At 34.9% G+C, this 9,070-nt stretch overlaps 1 pseudogene; it reads left to right on the top strand.

Moving 5' to 3' along the window:
• Positions 1-287: 287 nt before the first annotated feature.
• Positions 288-5,143, top strand: LOC113774081 (annotated as a pseudogene).
• The last annotated feature ends 3,927 nt before the right edge of the window (positions 5,144-9,070 follow it).

Here is a 9,070-nt window from a genome sequence, read left to right as displayed (position 1 = left end):
AACGAAGGAAAAGACTAAAGTTTCATTTGGGGGCTGGTGATTGAGGAAGTGAAACCAGAAACAGAGAAAGGTCTTGGCCTAGAGGGGACACAAAGAAAATACAGAGCAACAGCCGCTCATCGGCCATCACAGCGCGCAATCTCCATAGCTGCCGTCACTCTGCTCTCATCCAATTTCCGCCGCCTCCAAGTTCCGCCACGGCACCTCCATTTCGTGCGCCGCCTAGCTGCCTGACGCATCTCCCCTTCCCGCACGGCCTTTCTCTCTCACTGTCGCTCCTCGATTTCATGTTGCCACCCACCACTGGCGCCCAGCTCCAGCGCGGCTACCATGGCAGCTACAGCCGCCTGATCATTCGTACCTTCCTTCGACCATCACCATCGCCTGCAGACTTCGCCAAGCAAACGCTGTAAGCCGTCTGCCTTCTTTGAATTTTAGTTTTCCATTTTTAGTATGAACATTGAAAAGTCTCAAAGCATGTTTGCCGTGCGTTTGTTCAGTGCCAACTTCATGTTGATTGCTAACGATTTTAGATTGTATGCTATTGTATGTTGTTTGGACTGAAATCTCTTGTGTTTTGACAAATTTTGGGGGGCTAATTACAGTCCCAATTGAGCAAAAATTGCTGGATCCTTCTATGCCCGTGTACTGTTTGTTAAAATGCCCGAGTGAAGGTCTAAATAGAAGATTGATGCCTAATCTGCTTGGGGAAGACGATCGTTTGCTTAAATTTGCAATTCCGGTCATTCCATTTTCTTTTTTGTAATTTAGCCCCAGAGTTCCTGAACTTCGTAATTCGACCCTAAAACATCCATAATTCATTCAGTTAAGTCCCTATTTAGTTGCATTTGAACCCCTCTAAGAATATCACTTTCAAACTCCATTTACGTTTTCTGTTGTTTTCTATGGGTTTTTTGTTTAGTTTTATGAAGTTGGATGTTTCTTTTCCTGTATCATTTGTTTTGCAATTTGTTTCTTGGTAAAATTGAAGTGGGTTTTTCTTAGAATCATTAGTAAAGGTTGGTTTGATTTGGTTTGGTTGTTTTTTTTAAAATATAGCAAGCTTTTGCTGTTTTCTTGCCCATAAGGTCTGTTGGAGTTCAAGGTGATCAAAGAACACATTCTCATGTTGTTGCATTGAGAGCTGTCACAAGTCAAGATGGGATGACTGCTGACTGGTACAATTTTGAACACAATTTCCTTGATGTTGTTGCAAGAAAGATATGCAATAGTGTACGTGGTGTAAATCGAGTTGTTCAAGATATTACTTCCAAGCCTCCATCAACAATTGAATGGGAATAATATCATGTGATATGCAGCGTGGTTGATAAAGTTTGGAAAAATCTTGCGGCTTTCTGCTGATCTATTAAAAGGTACTAATTCATGAAATTTTTTTTATGAAGAAATATTTATTATTTTTCAAAAAAAAAAAAAGATGGTGAAAACTTCAATTTTGCAGGAAGATTGTTGCGCGCTCCAATGGTGACTTTTTTTTCGTAAGTATCAGTTCCAATGTTGATGTTAATTTTTAGCTTTTTAAATCAAATTTGGCTATTTTACTTTTCCGTGTTTGTCTTCATACAAAGATCTCTATTTCATAGTCAATTACTGATTGAAGGATTTGCAGTACTCTCGATTTTCAAGTAAAAGTTGCCGGTGAAGCTCAAGTGGCTGCTTCCTTCTACACTACCACTCATACCTCACTCTTTTTTCTTTTTTTTTTTTTTAGGTGCGGTTTCTTGTCTTTTTCTATTTAAACAAAATTTTGGCCTTTCTCTTTTCTTCGTTCAGTTTTATCGTTTTACTTAAATAATTTTGGGTTTCTTCATTGTCTAGGTCTATGCAGCTGCTACTGTCTTTCTTGTACCATTTTTGGAGATCAAGGGAAATTTCCTGAGGTGAACTTCAATTTCATTATTTATGGGTTATTTTCTTGCGTTGCTTAGGTAATTTCTTTTAACCACATAATACATCAAAATTCATAAAAACACAATAATTTTACAGAAATTTAAGGAAAGTTTCATGGTACCAATAATTTTTTACCTTGTTTCGCGTCCAATCTATATATATATGCTAAATCACCCTTGCCGGAAGTCATAAAAGATTTCCTTTTTTGTGTTAAAATATTTGGCTATGGATTCAACATCAATTTTAGTGTTTTTGCACAATTATACTACAGGTTGTAAGCATTTTTTTAACTCTATTTTAATGTTGAGTTAATATCGAAGACAGTGTAGTGGAGATAGGTTTTGCATTCAGTTGGTAATATGGAACAAGCTTGTCCTTAAAGTAATTGTCTAGGTACAATCACAACCACCAACCAATGAAAAACACTGGTAGTTAAGTACCATCTTACGTGTATTGAGAACTAATTTTAGGATTCCCAGTTTTGGAGGATGAAGTATGAGAAGACTTGTATGCAAAACAAAGGTCTCGTTCTTTCTTTATCTTACATCTATTCATATTCAAATATTTATAACCCATTGATATGCACATAACACGCTCATAAAAATATAGCTGGTTAGATGCTCTGAATTTCATTAGCCATAATGTTAACCGTCTGCCTGATGCATTGGATTGTAAATATTGTGAAGTGAAAAAATTCTACTTAGAGACAGCGAACTTTTACTATTCTGATGGCAAGGTGGTGCTCAATGAAAATAAGCTGCCTGATTATTCGATTCAGTGACTGTCTGCCTGATTATTGTTTTTGCCTGTTAATGTGCTAGATTATCACTGTATAGGCAGAAACTCTGGTAAAACAAGATTACACATATGATATTATGCCTGTTGATGTTACAGCAAAAAAAGCTCTCATAATTTCTTGAAATTATGTCTGTTGATAGTCAAACAACTATAGCTCATTGATCAGCATTGGCCTAATTTTCAATGATAAAAGAACACCTTTTTTTTACTAGCCATTGATGTCTATTTTCATTGTTTTTGTGCTATTATTTTTTCTATTTCATTTTCATAAATGAAAATTTTTTTATCTGTAAATTGGTTGGAAATGATTCAAATTAGTTCTCTCCAATTAAGCCAAAAAGTATATCAATTCGAAATGAGCCAAAAAACAAAGAGTTATTATCTGCCACGCCCTCCTCACGTAGCAAGTGACTAAAGATTTTTAGAATAACTATTATAGGATCTTCTTTAAACTAACTCAGTTCGCTAATTTGATAGGTACTATTTGATACTTTCAAAGCCATTTTTTAGCAAGGAAGGATTGGGAAGGAAGAAAAAAGGGAGATGGGAAAAAAAACCATTAACCACTAGGCTATCTATCAGATTGTTCTTCGCAGTTCATATCCTTCTTCTGTTCCTGCACTGTTTGTTAGTTTGATACTTGATGTTCATTTCATTTTCTTGAAATTAAATGAGTTCTTATTTTTTCCACTTGTTCTTGGGATGGTCACCACAATGTTTGAGCAAGCTCTTCGAACTCTTCAATCCCACGGTTGCTCGAGTAATTGTGGATTTCATCATGAGTGTGGAATTGCTTCATCCTGCAGTGTTTTAGTTTTTTTCTCTCAAAAACTATACATAAGAGTTTTACTTTTTCCAATAATATTTTTCGGTGCAAAAGGCTGTCTATCTACAATTTCCATCACCAAAGAATAAGCTGCAAAATTGGGAATAGTCATTGGAATAGATCTTGGAACTACCTATTCATGTGCTCATATTTACAAAAATGGTCATGTTGAAATCACAGCAAATGACCAAGGAATCGTATTAAGCCATCATGGATTGCATTTGCTGGTAGCGAAAGACTGATTCGATGTTAATGTTGAAAGAACTATCTTTGATGTCAAGAGACTTATTGGATGAAAGTAAGGCACACTCGTGTATTTATCATTTTTGCTGGAACATTTTGGTGTGTATACATATGCTCACTGAAGTCTTAACTGTTATATAACAGGATTGAGACTAATGAAGTTTAGAGGGATATGAAGCTCGTTCCTTGTAAGATTGTGAACAAGGATGGAAAACCTTATATCTAGGTGAAAATTAAGGATAGTAAGGTTAAAGTCTTCAGTCTTGAGGAAATTAGTGTAATGGTTTTAACTAAGATGAAAGAAGCAGCTGAAGCTTTCCTTGCAAAGAAAATTAAGGATGCTGTGGTAACTGTTCCCGGTATAGTTCAATTTCTAGAGTTACTCGTTGAATCATATTTTACTTCAATGATGCCCAGAGGCAGGCAACAAAGAATGCAGGTATTATTGCTGGGCTGAATGTTGCTAGGACTATCAATGAACCCAGAGCAGCAGCAGTTGCCTGTCTAACTACGAATTAAAAAAGTTTATCTAACTACACTAATTAACTGTTGATTTTGCAAAATATTGAACAATGATTAAAGCAACCAATTTTTTGTATAAGTTTTATTAGTTACATTTCTTATAAAAAGCTTTCATATGGTTCTAATTGCTCTGTTTTATTGTAGGCAAAGGCTTTCATCAAAGGATTATAGAATATTTCATCAAGTTGATTAACAAGAAACATGGAAAGAACATCAGCAACCACAATAGACCACTTGAAAAACTGAGGGAAGCTGAACGTGCCAAAAGAGCTTTAAGCAGCCAGCAGCAAGTTAGGACTCATGCTTGATTTGACGAGTTGAACAATGACCTCTTTAGCAAAAACATGGGACTTGTCAAGAAGGCTATGGGGGATGCTGGTTTGGAGAACCACCAGATGCATGAAATTGTTCCTGTTAGTAGGGCTACCAGGATCCCAAAAGTCCAATAACTTCTCAAGGACTACTTTGATGGAAAGGAACCCAACAAGAGTGTAAAACCAGATGAAGCAGTGGCTTATGGGGGTGGTGTTCAAGGAGGTATTCTAAGCCGGAAAGGTGGTGATGAAAGCAAAGGTACTTTTTAAAATTTTTAATGGACATGTAAAACTTGATATTTTGAAAACTTAAGATGCAACTTGATTGTCTCAAGAAAGTTGAAACTGTTGGTATTGAAACTGTTGCTGTGGTAATGACCAAGTGATTGGTACTTGTGAATTTATTTTGCTGCTTCATAAATTATGAATTCATTCCTTGTGAACCCAGAACAAAAAAAAAATTTGCATGTGACCAAGTTGTAGCAATATCTTGCTACTTCCATTAACTGTTACTGCAGTAATGACCAAGTGATTGGTACTTGTGAATTTATTTCATTGTCATCTGAGTTGTTGTTACATGTTAATGGAATGTATTTGAACGTCAAAGGAGCCTCTTTCTTTTGAATCATCTATACTAAATTACTGCTGTATATGTAAATATCATGCTTTCCTTTTTCTTGTGAATCATCATTACTGCATTGGCTGTATCCTTTGTATTAGTACATGACTACTCTTTGAACTAATATATTTTTGACTAATACTCCTTTTCACTCCCAGCCCAAGTTCACGATACACACCACATCACTCTTTTCATCATCTAAAATATTAAAAATATTACAATAACAAATACAACCTTACTAACAGGTCTAAAGTTCCCACGCCTTGCATGGGAAGCAATCACCTAGTTTTAATATATAAACAACCAAAAGCATAAACATTAAACAATAATTACTGTGGGAGTCCAATTTAATTGTTCAATAAGTTGAGCTATTTAAAGAAGAAGAAAGAAAATTTAAAAAAACTGTTTTAGAGAGCTCTTTAGTTGAGCTTATGCAGTGTTGTATTTGTATAGATTGGACTGTGATTTCTAACTTCTTGCTGGTGTTGTAATATGTGGGCCAAATTATATGAGGTTCTTAATGAATTGTAATTTTTGTCTTAATAATCTAAGTCTCATTACTTGTTCTTTATTATTGTACTCCTCCCCTTACCTACTTCTTTTACTCTTTTATGACAGATAAATGCTATTCATACTAGCTTTTGGAAGATATCTATGGTTATGGTTGAAGAATGTTGAAGACAAAATTACCTTTTGCTCATGGAGTGGTTCATTTAGATGTTCTTCAATTTCTTAAACTGTGATTGCTTTTGTAAATGTACCTTATGTACAAGTGATATTTTGGACAAATGTTATTTTTGTAGGCATTAGTTGGGCAATGTACACTTGAATTTGGCATTTGAGAATGCTATATTATTACCATGTAATCTAATGCAAATACTTTTGGTTATCAATCGTTCATGTTTATTTGTATGGTTTGTTTAAAATCAATGATTTAGCAATGATTACGGGCCAAATTATGACTATTAAGCTATTATGAAATTATCTAATGACAAAAAAAAGTTGTCACAAAATAGAAAATAAAAACTCCTTGTCACAACAGAGACTGTCACTAAATCTAAGTTACATTTGTGACGACAATTGTTGTCAGTAAAATAGTTATATACAATGGCTTTCGGTGCTTTTTAGTGACGACTTTAAGTAGAGCATTTTTGACAAAAGGTCAATTCGTCAATAAAACACTTCCAGATTGTCGTCACTAATGACAACTATTTAGTGACGACCAAATAGTTGTCACTAAATAGTTGTCATTAGTGACGACAATCTGGAAGTGTTTTATTGACGAATTGACCTTTTGTCAAAAATGCTCTACTTAAAGTCGTCACTAATGAGAACTATTTAGTGATGACATTTTAGGTCGTCACTGTTTACTTTTACCGACGGGGATTTAGTGACGACTTTGTGACGATCAAAAAGTCGTCAATAAAAGGTATTTGTGATGATATTTGTATGTTCTGTGATGACTTTGTGTTGTCACTGATGAACAATTTTCTTGTAGTGAATACTCTAAACTTCAGTGACTGAAATGTAATTTTTGTATCAGATTTTATAAGATAAAAGGCCACTTGGGCCAATTTGTTAGTTTCTTGGGCTAGAGGCCATCTGGCCCAACTAAAGTCCAGTGGCAAAACACGGGCCAAGCCTACCCTTTTTACCAATCAAGTCCAACTGATATGCATGGGTTTTATCTTCCAAGCCCATGTTATAACTCAACTAAAAATAAATCAAAACCCACTATCAAAACCCAAGCAAATAAGCCTCAACCCAAAACCTAAACTATTTTACTAAAATCCAATAAGATAATAAATCAACTAAAAATTATTAAACCCTAATTATGTCCTAAAATCCAAAATTATTCTGTCCAAAACCCACTTAAAATATGCAATAGAGGATTAAAACTTAAAAGGGGCAAAATTGATTCAGTTTTTCCAGATTTTGGGCCATAGTACAATTAGGCGGAAATTAAGGGTTGAAATGCAAATTTTTGAAAATTCCATGCAAGACTATCGCAACTTTCTTCTGCAACTTTCTGGGTTCATCATCAACTAAAAGAGGTGTGGGATGATCTCTACACACAATGTCTCATGAGCCATAACAACACAAGATTCGAACACAAGCTTATGAAGCAAAGATCTGAGCTAACAACTTGTACAAAAAGGGAAGAAAAAGCCACATAATAAAAAGGAAAAGAGAAAACAATAAGAACAGATGCGACATCAAAATCTTGACATGTCTAGAGCCAGTTTGAGCAAATATGAATGGAAGAAGGTAAAAAAAAAGGTTACCTTTACCGCTTACGAGGCCGAAACAAGTGCGAAAATCCCAGACAAGACGCGCAAATTCCAGGCAAAACAAAATTTTGTCTACTGCACAAGAGCTCAAGGTTCGTGGATACTGCAGGTTTGAGTTTTGATTTGAAGATGTTGTAAATAATGTTCTCCGAAAACCTTCAACACAAAATTTCCTCCCTAACAGACATAGATTACCCAGCAAAAAAGATCTTCTCAAAATAAGCCCTGATGAGTTCGGAATATGGTGAAGAAAGGGGCCAAATCGGCAGCCCTGGATCAAAGCTTTTTCTGGAAATTTTTTCGCTCTTCTTTTTGCTCTCTCCATTTTCTCTTTGTTTCCACTTTCTCCGCTGCCTCTCCCTTTTTTTTGTTTTTTTTGTTCTAAGGCTGCGTTTGCAGCCTTTTATATGGAACAAACCCCCCCCCCCAAAAAAAACCCTAAGAAGAATGGTGCAGATGAGCTAGGTTTCTTCAGGAATTTTGAGCCATTAGATGGCTTTTATTCTAGAGAATTCTGGCTAAAGATCATGGGGGTGAGGTGGCAAAGGTACTGGAGGGCTTGGAGGGAAAGAAAGGGCAAAAAAAAAAAACAAGTGGAAATGGGATGGAAAATGGCAACTGCATCTTTCATACTGTTTGTCCATGGCTTCTAGTTACGAAGCCCTGGAGAAGGATGGCGCGCGTGCTCGTGGGAAGTTTTTTTTTTTTTTTAAGAAAACCTAATTTTGATTTTCTGGCTTTTCTTTTTTGGCTTTTCTTTTTTAATTTTCTAAAAAATGAATTGAAATGATTTTCTTTAGAAAAATTGATAAATAAACATAAAATAAATAAAAATAAAAATAAAAATAAAAATAAAATAAAATAAAAATGAATAAATAGACAAAAAAATGAAATAAGAATAAAATTGAAATTTTTGGTGTCTACAAGCACACAAAGAGGCAGACTGATTAAGAAGCTCATTGCTAGATATAGGGTTGTGCCCACAACCAATACCAACCATCTGTTTGCATTGTGATAATGAAGTAATTATGTCTTGGGTGTTCAGCAATATTTATAATGGTGAATTTAGACATAATGCTTTAAAACATAAGTACGTAAGGCAATTAATTTCTAATGGAATTATAACAGTTGTCTACATAAAATCTGGTAATAATCTTGCTAATCATTTAACTAAAAGACTCTCAAGAGTTATGATCAAAAGCATCACGAGTGCCATGGGTCTAAAACCATTCATAATTTGTCAACAGTAATAGAAGCCTAACTTTTCCTATTGCTTTGCAATTCTAAAGGTTTAATAGTTGAGAACAAGTTATGATTTAACTGTTAGAAAGTGCTAGTAACCAAATAAGTGCTTAAGAAAATGAGGTTGAATAATTATTGATCTTAATGAAATAAATATATATGGTATAAGAACAAGGAAGTCAAAACATAAGAGTTCAGAGGAGACTTCACCTATATAAAAGCAAGAGGTGGCACTGCTTCAATCAAAAATCTAGAAATAAACTTCTGTAAGTGTGTATGAATCAGGAGATACCATAAAGCCATAATA

This window comes from Coffea eugenioides, chromosome 6, assembly GCF_003713205.1.
Source record: "Coffea eugenioides isolate CCC68of chromosome 6, Ceug_1.0, whole genome shotgun sequence".
Taxonomy (NCBI): Eukaryota; Viridiplantae; Streptophyta; class Magnoliopsida; order Gentianales; family Rubiaceae; genus Coffea; species Coffea eugenioides.
This window is presented reverse-complemented; position numbering and strand designations above follow the sequence as displayed.